Raw genomic sequence first — 22,576 nt, 5'->3', positions numbered from 1 at the left:
GCACATTTCCGAAGGCAATTCCTCTGAAAAAAAACAAAGTTTCCACCTGAACTCTAATTTTAAAACGCCTGAAACCTACCTTACTGGTAAAAGTTCTGCAATCGCATGTGGATCTTGAGGTTCGCAAGATCTGCAAATCCTGATTCTGTTTGGCAGAATGTGGGAATTCCGTCTTTCAATGTTAACTTTTTGCATTTACGACCCACAGACTTTTCTGTGTATATCTTGGGAATACTTTCCGAGTCAGAATTTATGCAGAAGTTTGTTCTGAATTTCTAGTTTTTCAGAATTGAAATAGAGTATGTGAGACCCAATGTTTTGATGTATCAGCTTGAGCAGAGAACTGTGCACTTATGATGGAGTCTCTCTTGAAACAATAATGTGCAAAGGGAATGCGATCAACACAGGTGTGAATGACGTGTTACGAAACGTAATACACCATTTTCAATGCTAAATCCCAGTTAATACATTGACGCACTAAAGTGTGACCCACACTGTTATTATTTACGTTTGCAGACACAAATGACCATTTCACCCACATTTAGATTTTTTTCTCTGGCTTAGCGTAGTTTATAAGACATTTGCCACCCTTATAGGTGCCAACATCAAGGAGTACAACCTGACAGTTCATGGCCGCTCTCTCTACACCCCCATTCCTCTTTTGAAACCTACAGTGTAAACATTCCTCAGTAAATCTTATTTACTCTGCAGTTTAAAGACTATAGCTTCAATTTAAAGCATAATTCCTTACATGTGGGGGATAATATGTTTCCTAATTTGGTAAACTGTGAATGGTCGCTTGAGTTTTAGGTGAAAATGTGAGGAGCATGGAAATGTTGTGCACATCACAAAGAGGGAATCACGAAGGTCACTTTTCCTTCAGCAATCACACTGTGATACCTCCACTCACCACAAATGTTGTGAACGGTCATCTTTCCAGCTTTGAGTCAACCTCTCAATCATTTGAGACCGCCGGTGGCTTGGCAACTGCTTAAGCACTAGACATAGTGCCCAGTTACTCACCTCTGAACAGCAGCAGAGGACAGGACCGTTCTGGAAGTTTAGCCCTGGATAAAACTCCCAGGTCCCACAAAAACATTCCATCTTCTGTTCTCCAATTTGGGAAAGTCATAAGCATTACATACAACCACCTGTATGACCACAGCAAATGTTATCACGTACTATCGCCCCTCTCATAAAATCTGACGAAAGAGCTGAATAACACTAGTAGGAAAATTCACATTTTCACATGATCTCCCCAGTTGTTTTGCTCTTATGCTACTGGGTTTGCTGGCATCTTTGGGCTTTGGACACTGGGAAGCTTCTGAACACCTCTCAGTGAATATATTTGTGCCCTTAAACATGGTAAAATAATGAAATTGCTCCAATAGCCAGATCAGACCTTTAACTGAGACCACAGTACATTAGCACAGCAAGTGCACCTGTAGCATAAATGTCAAAAGTTGGTAGCACTGTTGATCTACACCACCCACTTGAGCAGCTTCAAAAATGCAACAATGGGATTGCCTCAGCAACCTTTAACTGCAGGTAGCACATGTAAAAATAAACATTTTTGAAAAGCCTCAGTTTACCATTAGAAAAGTAAACTATAAGTAGTGCCTTAAAGCACACAATGCCTGGGTGCATACTGTGTACAAGCAGGCCATGCATATATGGGATTGGCATGTCTCTGCAGTGACAAGACCCAAATCATTTTTTCACTGTGTTGGATGCAGTTGCCATTCCTCACTGGCTCATTTGAAAGGCCCAGTAAAGAATAATTTAATATGTAGACTAAGAAAATCAGTTAGCACCATTGTAAGGTCAAACATTAAATTGAATAAAAAACAAACATGGATTTTTAGGTAAATATATTCCAAAGGTAATTTTGCTAAAAGCTATGTATCTCTGGAGTAGTGTGGGCAGACCTCACACTGTTTATGCCAGCCTCCTTTCCCTAGAGCTAGTCCCCTCACGTACCCTGACATTAACTGAATCTACTCGGCAAGCTCAAGACACGAACTGCTCTCCTGCGGGAACAAAGGGCCCTAGGGGACACCTCGCCTGGAGGTACATACCCAGCAGGAAGGTCTGTGCAGGTTTTTGATTACTAGACATCTATTCCTAGTTATTCAGGAATGTCAGAGGAAGAGAATGAACAGGTACACCCACCAGATTGTCACTCTGATAGTAATATGTTTATGGTAAACACAGCTATAGTTGAAGCTTGCTTTAATAGAGGCCTGGTCTAAGCTGGACAACCGTTGTTGATGATCTAGGACAACAGCAAGCTGGATTTGGGCTTTTAAAGGCAGTAAGGTGAATCCTCATTATAATAGATCAGCCCATATGTGCAAGATCAGAGCTAGCCATAGTGGCTACCTGTGGGGCCCATCATTTTGCACAAAGCCCAGAATAATGACTTCAGGTATAGTTTTACCCCAATTCAGGAGAAGCTTTGAAAAGAGCAGCTAACATCTAGTAAGGGAAACTGTCAGGGATAGGTTGAGGTCCCTCCAACACCCACTGCTGAAATACTGCTGTTACTTGCTTCCAACAACAGCACCTGAGAGCACAGCTGGACTTAAAGAATTAACAAAGAGGAAGAACCTGGTGACTGTGTCTGCTCATGAAAAGGATTGAGACATGTCTTACTTTGCTTTGAGCCCAATATTGGAAGTGATTCTCAAAAGTCAGACAGCTGGCCTAAAAGACATGCAGGGAAGAAGAAAATGGGCGTGGGCCCTGCTTAAAGATAATAATTGAGCTTAGCACCCACTGCTGTCTCTGCCTGGCACCCTGGAACCTAGTCCTTGCACTTTGGTAGCTTTAGAAGTGACCAGAGGGAAGAACATTGGCATGCAAGAAAAGTGGAACTTAGTAAAAATTTGACTTCTATAGGACAAGGATGAGGTGCTGAAAGTATCCTGGAAAGATGCAAATCTGGCTTGCAACTCTTTGTGGTATGTATTCCTCTGTAGTTTAGGTAGTAACATTTGATGCTTCACCGGGATCAAAGCATCCACCTATACAGCTGTGTCAATCTTTTAGTCAACTACAGCTCTCAGCCTTACCCTACTCAAGGATTCTGATCTAAAAAAACAGAAAAAAACAAAGGTGGAAAAAAGGAGTAGATGAAACAGGTATCCTGATCCCAATGAGAGGACTTTGTAGGCTGTGTTTTTACTTGCTCCTCTCTGATCTTTTGATACCAGCACTGAAAGCTCCACTGTGACCTTGCACCCATCATGTTACATCCAGCTTTGTGGAGCACTAGACAGCCTCAGCATCATACCGTGCAAGGCTTTTAATCTCTCAGCTTCAGCAACAACAGTAGGTACGACTGTGGAAGAAGTCAGTACGAAAAGGTGAAGCGACTTCTGTAATTGCATTTTCCAGGGGTTCCACTCTGACCCTTCGGCACCAAAAGGGAAGATGTCAATAGAACCTTTACTTCATTGTATGAGGACTCGTGGGGCCCTTACTGGCAGCAGTAACCTCCCTGCCTGCCCTGTTGGAGAACGTTGACTTCCATTTTGGTGAGAAAATAGCTTTGTTGACCTTTTTTTTTTATCTTGCATTACCATTTTATAAGGCACACATTCTATCAGTGTCAGACTGACAAACTCATAGGACATAATCTACTACCTTTTATACAATTTTGGCCACACTTGTATTGTTTTACTTACCAGATTTTTCTTCTTTGCACTAAATCGGTTTGGGAATTTTACTGTCTAGTTTCTGGTTTTAATATTGTTTTGGTGCTGCTAATACCTTCTATGTTTTTTCTTAGGTAGGCCTGAGTGAGCTACCAGGTGTGTGTCCTAGTTTCCCCGTATAAGACTGTTTTTACCTAAGAAGACACCAGGTTGGAAGTTTTATGCAACCAAAACACTGAAAGGCAGCCATTCTCTAAAACAAGCTATAGAGCTTTCATTTTGAACTGGTGTTCCCCAGATTTCAGTGCTTTTGGACACTTAGGGCCCGATTACAAGTTGGACAGAGTGGTATCCCCGGGGTTGGTGCTGCTCCACTCAATTATAAGTGGACAGTGTTCCCACTGCTTAATTCCCTGGAACATCAGACCTGGTTTTACCTTTTATAGAATCAAGCCTGTGAAATAATTTTAGGTTTTCTCTGCCAGGGCACCCCAGCCCTGGTCCCTGGCCACAGTCCATCTTCCTCCTGCAGCACAGTGGTATCTCCCTGCCAGGCCATATTGTGTCTAACCCACTGCCACCCTCCACAACCCCTTCTCCACATTCATTGTCGTACATCATCCCACTCTCATTTACTACCTGCTTATAGTAAATGGTAAACAGAACCTGTAATTGACATGGAATTGGGAATTCTATGCAAAATTTGACCCAAAGAAAATGGGTCAGCACGCTTCTGCCCCATTTCTTGGCCACTAACTCATAATAGTGGAATGTATTTGTGGGGATACCAGGTGGAAGCCTAATTGTCAGCTACACTGTGTCCCCCACATAAACCTGCATTACTTATAATGGATGCTTAAGGGGCAATGCATAAAGGAAAATCTATGTGCAGAGATCTCTATGCACAAAGATTTATGCCTTGGCCTGAGCATAAATTTCTGCCCAGGCAATTCACACAGTGGGTGGAGATGTACCCTTAGTAGAAGGCATACGTGTCTCCACCTTCTTATCAAAGGGGGTGGGACACAATGGACACAATATGTTATTATACCACTACTGGTAATCTTACAGTTTTATTTTAGGTGTAAACTGGGCAAATTAAGTTCTAAAGAATATTCACAGCTCTCCACCTATACCACAAAGCCTGTGTTATGTAAAGCTATGAATTCTTCCCCTTGAGCTGCAAGACTTTTTGGGAGCCAGGCTTCAGTTGCAATTGTATTGTATGTCATTGTGTGTGTATGTGGGAGGGCTTGAGAGGTAACATGCAATTGGTTATGCACATTATTTACTTGCATGTAGAGCAGTGGTACTTGTAAGATGAGTCATGTATTCTTTTATTCGTGACAGTTTACATATCTGCGGTTTGAGTTTCTAAGTATGCACATCCGTAATGGTTCAATTTTTACAATGAAAGCGTAGGAAGTCTGCAATGTTATGTGTTTCTTTTATTATGTAATATTATTAAAGCATTTTCAGACATTGCTTTTTATGGATGTCTTAAGCGTCCTACATTTTCTGACCATTTTTTTAAATGAATTTCATTTTGACAGTATGCCTGGAATGGGTGTCTACAGTGCATAAAGTTAGTTGAGATTTTCTCCTTGCATGTCTTTTAATTTTTCAGGCGTCGATTTTTGTTCTGGCACTGTTGTTCCCAGCCTCCATGGATGAAAGCGTGATTGCCTCTTGTGACTTACTCCAAGGCTTGACTCAAGTATACTTGAACCTGTGAGAGAGGCAGTACTACTGGAGTTGGTGTGGTGTAACTTTAGTGAACGGCAGTAGATAGTTCCCATTTTCAAGCCACCCCCTCTCCCAACACCCATATTTACACACAAAACATAGAACAACACGTCCATAGCTATACGCATCCCCAGCAGAGAGTTACGCACAAAACAGATAGGACTACTATAGACATAGATCTACGCCTATACCTTTGTAAACAGCATTCACGAATATGAGTTTAGTACTGCAGGAGTTATACCACACATATTTGACTTGAAAATGCCTTTGTGAATTCCCCCCTTAGGTTTTATGCTTTAGTTGTAGCCGGAGTCCCTGATGGACATGTCTCATCCATTGCATGCTGTCTGCGAAATAACATTTCCCCCCACCCTCCGGGCATCTCCTTTTATTGTAAGACTAAACTGGCATGAAGTCAGGACATTAGGCCCACAATGAGGAAATACATTAATTAAGATTTGGTTTGTTGTAAGGAATCTAATGCAGTTTTTATGACAGATTTATTTGATGATGAAGAATGACATCATTCTTTCTCTCTCCTCATATATATTTACATGGCCCATCTTGCCCCTAAAGCTGCCTGACTGCTGCAGTGAATGTACCATGTAAATGTATTGAAAGTAAGAAGTAGGCTTTAGTGGTAGCATTCTAGATGAAACTGAAACAGCCAAATCTGCTGTGAGATCTTATGTAGCTGTTTTATTATTGATGTGTTTAGGAGATTTGTGTCCTGTAGTCTTGTTAGAGCTCGGGGGCTAATCAAAACAGACTCTGTGGTGGTGGATCTTCATCATTCACCTTCGGTATGGTACCGGAATATCTAGTTTTGAATATTGCGCTGCACAAATTTCGCTGCAAAAATTTAGATGCCAAAAAAATCGAAAAGATAATTAAACATAAGTAACTATAGTAGTATACTTATTATACTTAACACCACATCTCTTTACATTGATGCATATATATATATATATATGTATAAATATGTGTGTGCACACATATATTTATATATGTGTGTGTGTGAGACACACACTCACACACACAAATATATATAGTGTGTTTATATCTTCAAGATATGTATATATATATTTATATATACACACATATTCATAAATATGTGTGCGCACACACATATATATTTATATATGTGTGTGTGTGACACGCACACATATATAGTGTTTGTGTGTGTATGTGTGTGTGTGTATATCTTTAAGGCACATAGATGTGCAATTACAATAAGCACTTTTATGTTTATCATTATATACTTACCACTACAATATTTTGGTTGTCAATATTTTTGCTGTGATATTGTTGAAGCGTGATATTCCTGTAGTCGATATTCTGATAATACAACCTCACCTTCCAGAGCATGCTGGCTGTGCAAGTGCAGAAGATGATGCTTTGAAGTATGTCTGGTTTAACATAGACGGTCAGGGTCTCTTACAGTTGTAATTCAATTTAGGCTTACAAAAAACTTTAAACTCCATCCACGCATTGAACAGAAGAAGAAAGGCAAGTCCATGAATAAACTATTTGTTTTAAATTTCAAAACAGAATTTGGTCATTTTCACTAAAACATCCTAACAAATAACCACTCATTAACTTTACTTCCGCCAATTGAAATAAATGTTAAAACTTTCCACAAACGTATTTACTTTCATGCTGATCTTCCTATAGAATGTTTAACCATAAAATCCTCTTCATCTACCAAGGGAAAACATGAATTAAGGTACTGCAATAATATTGAATCAAATGCTGTGCCTTTCAGCAATGGCTTAAGACATAAGAAATAGTAGCCACCGCTGTATCATACAGTCTGCATAATTGCTAAGCCTGTCCACCATGCCAAAAGATGTGCAGAAGTTTACAAATGCACACTGATGTGGCAACAGGCTGGCCTCAAGACCCTTTTCACCATCAGCTTTAATGCAGTTAACTATTCAGTTCCAGTAGGTATTCAGTACTGTGTTTCATTGGAGGAGATAACCACTGATTTACTCTATTTAGAACGTACAGTGAGAAAAAATGATGGGTGAAGTCCACCCTACTGGTAAATACTCTAGGAAGCATTTCAGTCCATCATATGTGTGCTCACTATGCACCAGAGGAAGGGACCAACTTTATGCAAGGTCACCTTGATTCTACTCCAGTAGGAACAACCCAGCCTGAACTGCTCGGTCACTTTCCCTCTGAACAGGATGGTCAGGGAATAATAGAGGTCATGTATTTAGTTGGGGGTGAGTTTTGAGGTAACTTGTGACATCAGGAGATTTCATTTTGATTGGGCACACAGTTGGTCAAGAAATCAATGAGCTTATTTATTTAGTGAGGGTGGTTATAATTTGAGGTAAGGCATTCTATAAGGTGAATAAATGTTTTAAAGGTTTCTGTGTGGTTAGCAATTTATTGAGGTTGGGTATATATGGAGAGATCATGTACTTAAGTAATTTGAGGTCCAGTACCATGTGGCACATGTATTGAGTGAAGAAAGGCTTTGAGTGCAGGCAGACACTATGTGACTTCATCCACACGTGTTAGTTGTACAGTCTAATCAGATATTCAGTGTGCAGGAGGAATGGAAAGAGGTGAAAGAATCAGTTGTTGATGCTGCTTTATTCATAGAGTTTTCCAATTTATGGATGAACCAACATGTTAGCAAGGGCAACATTTATTATGTTGTGATGATGGTTGATGGTATAATATGGAGGAATTGAAGGTTTGATGCCATTCAGTTGCGATATTTGGAACATTTCATAAAAATCTGCTCATAGTTAAAAGATGTTTAGTTAGAGTCAAGGTGGTTTGACAATATTTCTCAGCGACAATTGCTCTTTTAAGCTTATATTATGCCATTTTATTCAGATTCGGGGCATTTCTGGAGCTTTTGCTGCAGGACGTATTACCCATTTTACTAATTAAATGTGTCAGAGTGGTATAAGAATGAACACTATGCTCAATAAATCTAACTAATGACACTGATCTTGTTGCTACAGAGCTACATTTTTTGGCAATCTCCCACGAAATTTGTCTCTAGAATCCGTTTCAACCAAGAAAATTGCAACAAAATTTTTAAAGGTGCTCGATGTCCTTACTTCGTTGGTCAGTGACTGTTCTGTATTTGTTTAAGACTGATTTGGGCAACCCTATCTACGGGAGATGCATCCGTCCACAGGGGCTACCTTACCATTTTCAGCCTATTGCTTGTCGGTAGCTCTTCCTGTTTCTCGCCTGCTCCTATACTTTACTTTACTCTACCTTGTTGGTTTCCACCGTGTACAATCTCCCTAACCACGACTAAGGTAGAATTAATATGATGAAAAGAATGATTTATGTTTCTTTAAATACACACAACCAATAATGTAATTACAACTTTTCAATGATTTCTTCAAATGAGGACATTCTAAAAGAGCAAATGCAGAAAAGAGAACAATTGAGTTACCTTGACAATATCTGCTCGACCTTCTGGACTTCTATGAATCATTATAGCCTACATCCACAGGAGGAGATGTACAACAGCAGTGTTGCCATAGTAACAGCAGGGGCCTTTCAACGCCTCCCTGTAATAGTGACAAATGGATCTTATTACATCTGTACTAATTTCATCCAATCCCCCTCAGATGAAGATACTTAGCCAAGATGATCAAATTGTGCTGGCGTAATTGCTGAGAACAGGACTTATTAGGAACTGTGCACCACCGCCAGTGCCCTCTCTTATGCAGACCCAAATTTAGCCAATATCCCTGCCTTTCCTTTTGTTTTGATCTTTTTAGTTTTAAAAGCAATTATATTTAACTCATTGAGACAGCTATAGTGAATATTGTAGTACTGGTCTAAAACTCTAGTTCAAGATTTACCTAACTATTTGGTGGCAGATATTGGGATCCATTTCCCAAATCATATCCAACGGTAATCTGCCGGTAGTGTATATCTATGGTACACCCGCTGATAATAATGTTTGGCAAAGAAGCAGTCAACACTGTCACTAGAGCTGCAAAGGCCAAGATTTTATTTCCTTCTTGTTTGTGAGCCAGTATTGCAAAAAATAACAAAAATTAATAGTAGGAGGAAAAGAGGGAGTGAGTGATGCGAGCTGCAGATACTTTCAATTTGATGGAATAAAGAGGATCTCAAATAATGTCCTGCATTTAGTGGCTATGAGAAACTAGATTCATACTGTGAACGGGGGTGGCCCCTACGACTTGATAAACACAATCTGGTTAGGTGAAAACACATTTCAGAGATAATCTCTGCTCAAACGTGAGTAGCCATGGCACAAGCCGCAGGCAATCCTAGGAGAAGGGAGAGTTAAGTTCAAGCAGTACCAACAACTTTAACGTAACCAACGGGACACAATAATGTTCCCAAACCAATTTAGAAAAATAGAGAAAAATGAAATAAGCACCAGGATCATCGAAATAGATAAGGGGGATATACATTTGTAAGGTTTTAAGTTGAAAAGTGCCTAGAAACATGCAATATATCCTGGTTGACAAAGACTTGGGTATGAATTCAGCCCACTGCAATAGAGTGGAGGATAAATACACCAGGAAGGACGCCATGGTCAAGGTTTTTACTTTTGGACTTAGTCTCTGAATTGGAATTCAAAATCTTCCAGTGAGCCACAATCCAAGGCTGCTGCTAACGAGGGTCCCGCGAAGATGGATATGTCATCATCGAGCTCCCACTGAAGTCTTTGCTTTTGACTCCAAAAGCTCAGAGCCAGACAGAGTCGGGTTTTGTGGACCCTCAGGGTGCTTTTTTGGACACACAGACTTGCTTTGCCCCTGTCCAACCTTTTATCTTTGGACTTGGTCACTTTTTTTGTAAGTCAAAATCATCCGGCAGTGCAAGGCTGAATCTGTTCCTGGGCAGGGCTCCCTCAGGCTAAATTCCTTTACCTACAGGTGCCACTGAGCCTGTTTTCAGTGTGGTAAAAGCTCAGAGTGGAAGGAATCTGGTGTTCTTGCCCACCTATGGTGTAAATGTCTAGGCAGGTGGACTAATATTTACTTTTTGCCTAAATACTGGGAAAGTTTCTTTTGATCAGTCTTCCAACCCTTGGCACCTCAGGACAGGCTTCTAGATATTAGGGTTCTCTGCAGCCAGAGTTCCTGCAGGGTCCATTCTTCTATGCAACATCTTAATGTCTAGAGACCTTCTGCTTTTTGTGTCCCTGAAACAAGAAAACAGGACACAAACCATTTAACCCTTGGAGATTAGTTGCAGTTCCTGGATGCCAGCAGGAGTTAGGTGTCCTTGACGGAATCCTCTTCTTCCAGCAGGAGCCAGGAGCTCTCTTCTAGCAAGACTTTCCTCTTTAAGGGTACTCTTCCCAGGTCCAGGAAAGGTCTGTGGAGGAAGGGTCAGATTTATTCTGTGCACAGGCCAGGGATTGGAGAAATTCTGCCACTTAATCCAAACTATTTTCTTGCAGTCTTCCACCTCTTTTTGCAGCACTTCTTCTGCACCTTACTGTGGAATTACCCAGAAGCTGGTGTTTCAGTATAGCAGATTCCTTCTGCCACCAGGCAGGCTTCTCTTCAGCTTTTAAGCCATTCCTTTAAGTAGATGGGATAGCCTCCCACAAGCTAGGGTCAAAACTGGTTCTCCATTCTACTGTAACTAGCCCTGGGAATGAACAGGAGAAGCCCCCCGGCATATTCAAGTCTAAAGAAGTAGTGCTAAAGCTGTCCTTTGTTTTACCAACTGTTCCTGTCCGTTCCCAGAGAACTAATCCCTTCCAAGGGGTCAGCAAATATTACCTCCATGCTCTTCCTTTGCTTAAATGCTGGCCATTGTCTACTGAGTGATGTTCATCAACTCTCTGAGCACAGGGTGTGTATTTGAGCCAGTATCATGCAGCAACGTCTGGCAACTTTTAAAAGTGGTGGGGCACGTGCAGCATGTAATAGTTAAATGATGTTCAAAAGTACCAATATTACATTTGTATTGCAGAGGTGAACGGGGCACATTCTATTATATGTACGTTTCATTTATATAGAAAGTGTACTGACCATCTTTGCAGTACAAATTTAACTTTGATTAAAATAAATAAACATTAAAAAAATATCCTTACTTCCATGAGCTGATCCTCTGGACTCGCGCTTCCTGACAAAAATGTGCATGCTGGGTATCAGTATCCCAGCCAATCCAAGCACTGCTGTCATCCTGCTGTTCTTACAAACACCATAAGAGCAGTGCCAGGATTGGCTCGGTCAGGGAAACACAATGCTCTGTCAGAAACTGATGGCCCTGTGCAGTAGCTCTTCTAGCTCCCATTAACATAACCTAATGAATCTTCATCACATTGCTCTGAAGTCCAGCCCCTACCCTACAAGAACCAAATACATTGGGATAGGGAGTCTGTCTGGGGTTTATTGGCTTGCAGTAGGGGGGGGTCAATGTCCCCACGCACATATGGATGAGTCGCCCCTGGTCGCCCCCTCATGATAATGAGTGATTTCCTCCCTATTCTGGTTCAGAGAGCCTAAAGCATATTGTTTTTTATAAAGTTACTTTTCCACTCTATTGATTAAAAATCTGATTTCACCATTAAATCCGATTTTGAAACTTAGGAAAGAAATAACTTTTAAGGACTTAGCAAGCTTTTTTCCAGGCAGAGATATAATAAATAATATATACTATTAATTATATAATATTAAATATTTTATATTCACACCTATATCTGCCCTATGGGAAATGTAGCTGGACCTATAGAATGAAACAGCTTTTAGGCCTCCAGCCGCTGTGAAGGCACACTTTTTAAATATAGTGTGGGTCTTTTTTTATTCATTAGGTTCCCTGCCTTGAGGGCTTTCAAGGTGCACTCTTGGGTTCTCTTTAATATAAAAACATAGGTTTTCCTATATAGAAAATACACTTTTCCTTGGCATGCTGCTTTTAAACTACATCCCAACCACAGCACAGTGGTGCTCCTGATAGACATATACTTTTGTCATACATGATTGATGTAAGTACACACTGTAGTCCACGGATGACATTTTAACTCCCATAAAAAGTAAATAGACCATTTGGGTGAAATCAATGTTGCCAATAGAGCCAGAACACATGCCCTGTGGCACTGAATAGCACTGTCATGTTGCACATTGTCCTAATATCAGCAAAAAAAGGTCCAAAAAAAGGGAAAAATCTGGTGTGAACAAGCTGAAAAGGAAAATTTGGTGCAGCAGCCTTCACTCGTAATTAGGCTAATTTAAAAATATGCAGGATATCTTTTATAACAGGTATATGTTTTGAAAATAACCTACCAAAAATAGAAGACTATCAAGAAAAAGCCATTTTATTTTCGACTTGGAGCAACTTTTGATCCAGCACTCCAACTGAATGTGTCTGTTAAATTGCACTATTATACTCTCTTTTTACCATGAGCACAAAAACTTTAAAAATCCACGTATTTTATAGGACATATGTTAAGCATGTGGGAGAAATTCAGATTTGAGCATGTCCACATATTTCTCTTTGTTATGGCTTCTTATCTAATCAGTCTTATCTAATCAAATGCTGAGGCAACCAAATTACATCTTACAATTCTCCACATCCCTGCAAAAACGAGTACTTTGGGATAAAACAAGAAGTGTAATAACTAGTTTATAATACAATTATTACAAAGGGTTCACTAACACTGCACCTACTAAAAAACAACTTCTTGTAATGCATGACTTAGAGAAGGTAGAGTTATCAATTGACCTATACCTTAAGTTCAACGTTTATCCAGTCCTGTTCTTCATCCATCACCCGTAAGTGTAACGTTTTGCCTTTATTTGTTTGAACCTATGTCCTGGGTAGTGTTGTTGGCTAAGAAACAGGTTTGGTTCGCCGGTATCATTCAACATAGGCCTTTGACCACTATATACAAGTAATTAACTATATTCTTAAGAATGTTGGTGGTTAAGAGAAATGGACAGTGCCATATGTGAGTCACTTGCATGACTCACATATGGTGTAAATGTAATTATCCTATTTAGACAAACAAGATACATGTGACCATTAGGTGCAACTTGTACCATCATAATAGAATATAATAAAATGATAACAGATAACTCACTAGTGATAGAATTCTAAGAAAAAAATTGTGACTTCCTGGGAATTTTGATTTTGGAAAGGGAGGGACTAGTGTATCTGTGTGAAACGTGACTGACAGATGTCTAATGAGGCAAGTATTTGCACAACTGTGTAGCACTGCTGAGCTGACCTTCTGTTTTACTGTCACATGGGGTAAAGTGGTCCAACAGGAACCTATCATCGTTGTGTCAGCTTATTCATTTATTTCGGTATTTTAATAAAATTTGGAGGTTGAAAAACACAGCACAGACATAGGATGCACAGAAAGAGATTAGTTGTACATTGGCATGGCACAAATAGTCTGTGCACATTTGCACATGCCTGTGTTTGTATGAGTTAACGCTTTAAAACCAGAACTAATGATTTGGCAATTTTTGTTGGCAATGTCTTTGAAGTATCTTAATTTTAACATTTCAGTCTCTGGTTTAGGGTGGGAAGATTGATTGATGAAAGGAAATGAACAAATGACCTGGCCAATCAAATTAGAGAGGGTTAATAGTTTTTATATGGTGTTTAAAAAAAAATAAAGTTAGATCTCGAGCAGACTCCTTTTTGTGAGTAGAAAAGTTGTGATGTTGTAATAGTTTGTTGCCCAGTAGGAAGGCTTTGAGGATGCATGAGTCTTCGCATCTGTATCCTAGGAATCTGAAATCTCCAAGAAGAGAAGGTGTGTTCATCAATGATAAATAACGTTAATAGTAACTAAAAACATATTTGTTGCCAGGTGGGTCTTATAAAATCTTTTCAGTGGTGGTTTGGGTGTGATGATTTTAATCACATGAAGCACAGGGACGAGGCAGTGTTTATGGAGTTAATTCGTTTATAGTTAAATGAGTCCTTGTGGCTCAAGACAACCCGCGATGTCTTTTGTTTTATTCTGTTACAGTCCATGATGCTGTGTCCCAGTGGTTGGCAGATGGTCTAGAGGATGAGTATAGTCAGGTTTCCGATAGTGTGGTAAAATTTTAGTCTTGGATTAGGGCAGGCAAGGGAGTTGCATTAAACATTTCAGACTTACATGTCAGGATGGCTGATTTGATGATTGTTTTATGAGCTAGGCCACTTTGCAGAACAGAGTTGATTTCCCTGAGAGTGCTTGGGCAGACTCATTTTTGAGACTGTGGTAATAGGGTGTGTTGGGTGATCTGTGTTCACGAAGGTTTCATGAGTGTGGAATATATTGATGGTAATGTGCAGAGAGGGCAGCTCTGGACACTGGAGTTCGTGTGAGTGCTGCGCTCTGCAGGAGTAGGTGTGCCGAGTGATGTTTAATGCAGAGACGGTGGGAGAACAGCCATTGAGAAGAGAGAGATGGAGAGTGAGGGTTGGCAGAGTTTGCATCATCTCATGGAGGTGATAAATGTCCAGTTTGATATCAAACAGTTCATTTCGGAGGATGGATAAGAAATGTGTGCTCTGGCCAGTAGTAAATAGCTGGAACGAAGTACAAAGCATTCCTCATATAAGTCATGCCTACAAGCGGTTGTGTCTGGTGGAGAGTCAGCTTGTGTGCTCTTGTTTTAGTGTAGTTGGAGTAGACCACGAAGTTGTTTGACATCGGAAAGTTTTACTGAGGGTCAATTAGAGACTTCGCTGCCGCACATCATTGTATGCCTTTGAGGTTCATTAATTTCTGCCAGCACAGACATCTCTTTGAAAGTCTTCTACCCATAACCTTGTGCCCCATAAGATAAACAGCTCTATGTTTCTGAACTGTCCATCACCCAGTGCTTTCCTGATGCACAATACACATTCACTGCTGAACTGATGTATAACACCCTGTACCACCTTAGTGCACATGACCTTGTACCCTCTTCTGCATATGCAGATGCTGATGCACAACACCCTGCACCTCTTGTTGAACAAGGCAATGCCTGCTTAACTTTGGGCATTAAAACCTGCATGTTTCCTGGCATGTGTAAAAAAGGTGTGTGTATACGTCTGTTGATCTGTGTGCATCTATGCATGCGTTGCATATGCCCCTACATTATTTCCCTCTTTGCGCATGCACTATGCAAAAACTAAACCTATTTGTCTTGCATAGAAGACCTGGCTGCACATTTTCACAAGTAATCTCTGTGCAAGCTGCACCGTTTTTATGCACTGCCAACGATTCTTGTAAATACGATTATTACTACCTGTAGTTTGCAGAATTTTCTGCAAGGAGATTTTCAAAGTAAAATCGCGACTTTTGTGCCTCTTTTTGAAAAACAAAGATTGATAGCATCCATTCAGGGAAACTGTTTAGAGATCATTCTCAAGGAAACGGCACATCAGTTTTCAGCAAAATGTAGTACTAAGGAGGACATAATGGCAGTTTGTGGGGGGAAACTGTTGAAGGGTATAAAACAGAGGAAAAGCAGGTAACTCCACAAAACTACAGTAGATTAATAATTGGGATTATCATAAGGCTGCTCTTGTGTACACCACACTTTGCATACTCCTAGCTCAGAGAAGCCCAGTCCTATTTCCACTCTTGTGGTTCCAGCCGTGAAGCTGGTGTTCCCCTATTTGCCAATAGTTTTTCTGCCATTTGCTCTTCGGTATCCTTGAGGGCTGCGGCTGACAGATATATGTCCCTTCGCATTACTGCACGCCCTGGTTTCCCCTGGTCCATCCACATTTAACTCACAACTCATGCATTATCCATTTCATATGCATAATTTAACCCACAACAGTCCTCATATATCATATGCATGAAGATCCTTCCCTTGTGCAGCGTGCATGCACAGAAGGCCCACCTCCTCTGAAACCCTCATTCATATATTTATCATCCTAGCTAAATCAAACCAAAAAATTGCTTTCCGTGAAGCATTAAAGAGCACGCACTGTGTTTAATTTTTCATTTAGGAGTCTAAACAGTCTGTCAGATACATGGCCTCATTCTCATTTCCATCAGCCTCTGCATCCGCGTAGAGGCGCATTCATTTTCAGCCGATTATACGGTCATTACACTTAAATCACATTCCAAACGATGCCCACAAGGCGTTTCTTAAGAGACTTTCATAAGGATCATCTGCCGCGTGCACATCGCTTAGAAGGTCAACTCAATCGTGCAAATGTTTCGTGGGTGCATTGCCACCATTGTGGGGCTTGGGCGGACTGTGGTGGTGCCCCACCAACTCTTACATACATTAGGGTCCCTCAGTGAAAAGAATGAGAACCAAGGGGAAAGTGCTGCTCTCTCTGGATGTGGTCAGCTTGAACATGTGCAGGGCTGCCACAAGGGTAGGCTGTCGGGGCTCCTTCTACCAGGCCCTGTGATTTTTAGGGCCCCAGGCTCCTCTAATATCATCTACTCAGATAACAGATATCATACATGACATATTCCTTTGTGAGGCAGCAAACACAGGAAGACGCTAGGTGTTCCCTCCACCCAGCATTCATGTTTCCTAAATTACAAGCTGCTCCTTAGATGAAATGCATTGCCAACAAGTCTCACCAATGGAGCTATTGTGTCTGGCAAATATTGATAGTCATGCTATACAGCAGTGTGGCTGCTGTGCATTATGGCTAAATTAGGGTTTAAAAAAAAAAGTGCTATGACGTGGCTAGGGCTAATGAGTTTTCTTTTTTTTTTTTAAAGTACCTTATCACTGGCCACTTCATAGAACTTAAAAATTAATTTTAACCAAGTACTCCTCCGTATCCTATCACCTGTCCTCTTCCCTCACCCGTGTCCTTCTCTTTGGCACTCTCTTCTTCCGTGTTGCCTAGTCCTCCAAACTACTCCCTGTTTGAGGGAAAAAAGACGTGACAGGTTTGCATACTTGATGATTCCGAACTTTCTCCTTTCCTAAGTCCATATTTGAGTCGCCCATCCTGTCCTTTATCTCTTCTTTGTGTTAGAGAAGCTTGCATTGCTGCTGCCTATATTGTACCCGTGTTGTGCTTTAATTTACTTAGCAGAAAACGATTCACAATGCAAAAGCCAAAACGAGTGGCATTACCAGTGCTTGTTTAGTTTAGAGCAGTGGTTCCCAACCTGTGGTCCAGAGACCCCTGGGGGTCCACGAAGCCTCCCTAGGGGGTCCGCGACTGCTTAGAAAATTAAATAATATTAACAGATAAGACCCCCAGCTTTCAATAATGACTCAGTGGTGGGGGGTCCCATATTCCATTAATTATTCAGTGGGGGTCCCCGGGTTCCAGTAAAGATACAGTGGGGGTCCACAGAGGTCAAAAGGTTGGGAACTACTGGTTTTGAGGACTGACAAAAAAAGCTTGTTTCTGAAATATGTTGAGGAATATAAAATGCAGTATAACAAATATAACATAAAGGGTGAAAACATTAGTTCAAAACTATTCACCACAACCAAGAGTCATACACACTTAAAACTCTACATTCCTGGAAATTAACAGATAATGGGAACAAATTGTGGCGCTTATTGAATATCCAGTTGAAGATAAAGGCTACCTCACTGAAGGAAGCAGAAACCTGGACCTTGAAGAAACAAGAGCTTTCCCTGTCACCCCGTCTTCCTTCCTGTCACCACCTCACAACCTACCTATTGAAGTTTAGCTTGGCCCCACTGTGTTTGCTAGGAGCAAGCCTGCTGCTCGTTTTCCTCAGGTATGGTTTCCTAGCGTGCTATTTTTGGACATCTATACAGCAGATGAGGGCATTTCTTAAATCCAAAACAGCAAAGATGTTTCTATAGAGGAGTGCAGTCTTCCAAAGAGTTCTAATTGAAAACTACCTCCACCCGCCCCTGACTCTTGCAAATATTACAATTGCATCACAAAATCACAAGGGTTTTCTGAAAGGGTGGGGGGGGGGTGGCACTTTGAAACTGGGGATCTCTCGTCCTATGATTGCTTAGAAAAACAATGATTATCAACATCCTCCTTCTTTGAAAATTCAGAGCAAAATGGAGCATCCAGTTTTCCACTAACTAGCACATGAAAGGAAATAATGCTAGTGTGTGGAAAAGACTATGCCAGATCAAGAAGAATACCAATGCAGGAAACTCCACCAGCTACGTGTAGGTCAGAAATCAAGATCTACATGAGACTATGCTTGTTTAACAATACCTATGCACATCTGTGGTGTTGTCTGAAACACCTAGGCAGAACTGTGCAAATCTAGAGTTATCAGTAGCAGACTGAACTACAGAAACATGCTCTAAGTAGGAATCACTGCACACCTCCTGAAGAGACTCCATACAATACTGAACCAAGTGGCAAGACTCATACTCGACCTCCCCAGAAGGACTCACATCACACCCCATCTCAAGAAACTACAATGACTGCCCTTCAGAAGAGATACAGTTCAAGATGCTGATCAGTGCCTACAAGGCCCTGCACAATAAGGGACCAGCACGCATCAGCAGACGCCTGACCTTCTACCATCTGCTCAGACACCTCCAATCAGCTTTCCTCTACCTCGCAGACACCCCACGGATCCATTGAGCCAACAGTGGAGGAGGCTGCTTCTTGCACCTGCCAGCCAAGGCTTGGAACAACCTCCCCATGCACCTCAGGACCGCACCCTCACTCCAGCAATTCAGAAGAGAACTAAAGACCTGGATGTTCAAATGATCATACCTCCACTCAGCAGCATACAGCTCCAGTGCCTTGAGACCCTCAAGGGTGATTTACCACTCTCTATAAATGTTTGATTGATTGATTGAGATTCCCACCAGTGATGTAATGCAAATTGATGGGACCCCAGGCAAAATGTGAAGAGGGGGGCCTTAGTCTCCCATTTCTCACTGATATCCATTGGCTTTGGGCTGAATGGGAGTCCCCTAGAGGGTGATGGGCTCTAAAGGGTTGCCCTCTCGCAATTCAGGGGCTGCAGGAATCTGCACTACGCCCTTGATGCATACCCAGGTGGTGTCTGTGGGAGAAGGGTTACCTAATGTCTAGCGGGAAAATTTGAGCTTGGACGGAGCTGTTCTCCATGGTGTTTTTACTCACCTGTTAGTGAATCCTGTATGTTCTCTGTGACGTGTTGTTTGCTTGCTAGACATCATGCAGAATGAATTTGACTTGTAATGGAACAAAAGAACAAGAAAGTACAACCACAATGAAACCCTGGTTAAGATCTATAATGACAGAAAGGAGTTTTATTATTAGAAAATGTCGTACAAACTTTATGATGGGGACTTACCAATTGATGGCATTTCGTGAGATGTAAAAAAAAGTAATCAGCATGCTGGGTGCCAAATGTGTCAATGCCCCTGTTAGATTTTAATTGTGCTTCTTCTCCTTCCATTATTTCTAAATCAACAAGTGAGATACGTAAGTCTGATTTTTTATACCAAAATATCAGTTTGATTTCTGATTCACTAACATTGTTATGTTATGTACACACTATAAATGTCTGTTATCACTGATTTTAATATCTAAATCATTTTTGCAAATATTTTAGATCTTAACATATGTGTAACAAGCATGTGGAGATTTTCAAGAAATAAATAAATGGAAACTTAACATCAGCTTATACACAACACCATGCATACCAATGTAAACATGTCTTGCATGGTATATTGAATGATCTCCTATGAAACAGTACATCTTCACAAGGATTCAAAAATATCAGAGATTAAATGTCATGTTTAACAAATGTAACAAAAATACATTTTTACAAAGATTAATTGTAAACTTGTTTGTCTTCTTATGTTAGCACTCAATAGTGTCAGATACATCTGTAAAAAAACAACATTTACAGGGACTTTATAGTTAAGTTCACATTTTACTCACACATAACCATTCAACAGTTATATTTAAACTTACGCTGAGAAACTATAACTTGTGGCCTAAAGTAACTTTAGAGCCTGAGTTATATAAGTATAAATCAAATAAGTATAAGGCAAATAAGTATAACTATAATTGTTGAATTTCCATGGTTTTGTGTGAATAAAATGGGAACCTAACTGTACTGTCCCTGGAACTTTTATTTTTTTGCAGTGAATTTCTATGTTTTTTTAAGGCAAAGTAATATTTAATTACCATACGTTAATCCAACTGCCTCTGCACATGGGCAAAGGCCGTGCTCGGTAGGAGGTTGGCCATAGGGCTCAGCCAAAGGCTAAGCCCTGTGGCTAACTCCCCACATGCAGTCAACCCCTCTCCACGCTCGGCCGGCCAAAGGCTGTACGCAAAAACTGTGGCCAATCTCCCAAAGGCAGTCAACCTGAGTGGGAGTCACACAGCCTCCCTCCTTGGGCTGATATCCGCCTTGGGGACGCCATCCACCTATTTTTAAGGGAGAGGGTATGTGGCCCCTCTCTCCAGGCCATATTGGACCCAGGGACCCAATCACCTGGGGCCTATCCCTTAAACTATGCAGGAGGGGGGCATGAAGCCCCCCTCCCCGGGCCACTGTTAGGCCTAGGGACCCCATCCCCAGGGACCCGCCCAGTAAATAGTGACACCTACTTCATATTTAAAAGGGGATGGGGGCACCCTGCCCCCTCCCCAGGACAATTCCGGCCTCAGAAACCCCCATCTTCCTGGGGACTGGCCTTATTCTTAAGGGGGAGGCTTTCAACCTCCTCCCTAGCCAATATTGGCCCCAGGGATCCCATCTCCCGGGGCCTGGCCAGTAACTAAAGGGGGAAGTGGGAATGTGGCCCCTCTCCTCAGACCAGTAGTGGGACCCCATTCCCCCAGGGCCTGGCCAGACACTAAAGAGGAAGGAGGCACAAACTCCCCCTCCTTGGGCAAATATTGGCCCCAGAGGTCCCAGTTCCCCTTGGCGTAGCCAGACACTACTGGGGTAAGGAGACGCTCAGCCCCCCTCCTCTGACCAATATGGGTGCCCTGGAGCCACCCATGGCACCTACTGCCTCTTTGTTGGATGCAGCGGAAGAGCTTCAATGCCCCTGCAGCCCCAGTGGGCTCCCTGCTTCCAGCAAGAGCTGTCATTTCTCCCACCTGCAGGAAGGAGCTTAAAATGATGCCAATGCAGGAGAGAGCAATTCACAGCAGGCAGGGAAACAGATAAAAAGTCCACTTTCAGCGGGCTGGAGCATTTTACACACTTCTGCCCATTGGGAGCGGACTTCCTGCTTGCTCTCCCTTGGTGGGAGCTTTCCAATAGCTCCTGCCAAGTGAGAGCAAACAGAGGTTTCCCTAGGTTCACTGCTGCTGGGTGGGCACCTCTGGACATTGCAGGAGCCAGACCTGGGGGGTGGAGGTCCACAGGGTCATGAAAGAGGCTATATGGCCCACCTCCTTTTCCTTGTGCATGGCTGTGCCCTGACGGGTGGTGGTCCCCGGTGCCGAAAACGGCCTGGGAAGGCAGTGATTGCCAAAATATTAAACACCTGCCGATAGCAGATCACTGTCATCCAACTGTGTGACGTGCAATAATTGTTCTCATTGTGTTCACCACACTATTTGTCATGTTATGTTCTTTCCGCTTGCACAGCACACAGTCTGTCATTGTTATGGGCTTTCAGCATTTAAATGTGGTTGATCGATTTGATGCCTGAGCGGTGACCCAGAGAGTTTCACAAATTCCTTAAATATGTAAATGGTATGGCTATAGCCCAGCAGATAGAAATAGTCTGACCAGGTTGTCTATGGATATGAGATGTGTCTGAGCTACTGTACTTTAGAGGTGTGTAGTGTTTTAAGTACATTTTCCTATATGTGTTTGTGATGCAGCTGTGTGAGATGCAGACTCGAAAGTGTTCTGTTTGTGACTTATCTTCGTGTTGGGCTCTGTGATAGATTCTTTCACCAAAACATCCCGGACATTTATGAAGGCTTCAAGAACCAAAACCCACCCACACCGCCCACAAATACCACCACGGACCCAGCACCACACCAGATCCGGAACTCCTGGACCCCCATCAACGAAGAGGACACCCAAAGAGTCATGAACTCCATCCACTCGGGAGCACCCTTGGATCCGTGCCCTTATCACATCTTCGGCCTGGCCAGCACCTCTAGAACACCTGAGCTCTGCCGAACTATCACCCGATTCTTCAAGACTGCCACCTTCCCATCAGACTGGAAGCAGGCCGAGATCAACCCCCTACTCAAGAAACCCACCGCCGACCCAAGGGAGCCGAAAAACTACAGACCTATCTCTCTGCTCCCTTTCCCAGCCAAAGTAATGGAAAAGGCCGTCAACC

At 41.9% G+C, this 22,576-nt stretch overlaps 1 protein-coding gene across 1 annotated transcript in view; it reads left to right on the top strand.

Annotated features, from left to right (window-relative positions):
• DSCAM (DS cell adhesion molecule) overlaps positions 1 to 22,576 on the top strand; it is a 1,000,736-nt gene that overhangs the window by 440,874 nt on the left and 537,286 nt on the right. The window lies entirely within an intron of this gene.

The sequence above is a fragment of the Pleurodeles waltl genome, chromosome 8 (assembly GCF_031143425.1).
Source record: "Pleurodeles waltl isolate 20211129_DDA chromosome 8, aPleWal1.hap1.20221129, whole genome shotgun sequence".
Taxonomy (NCBI): domain Eukaryota; kingdom Metazoa; phylum Chordata; class Amphibia; order Caudata; family Salamandridae; genus Pleurodeles; species Pleurodeles waltl.
This window is presented reverse-complemented; position numbering and strand designations above follow the sequence as displayed.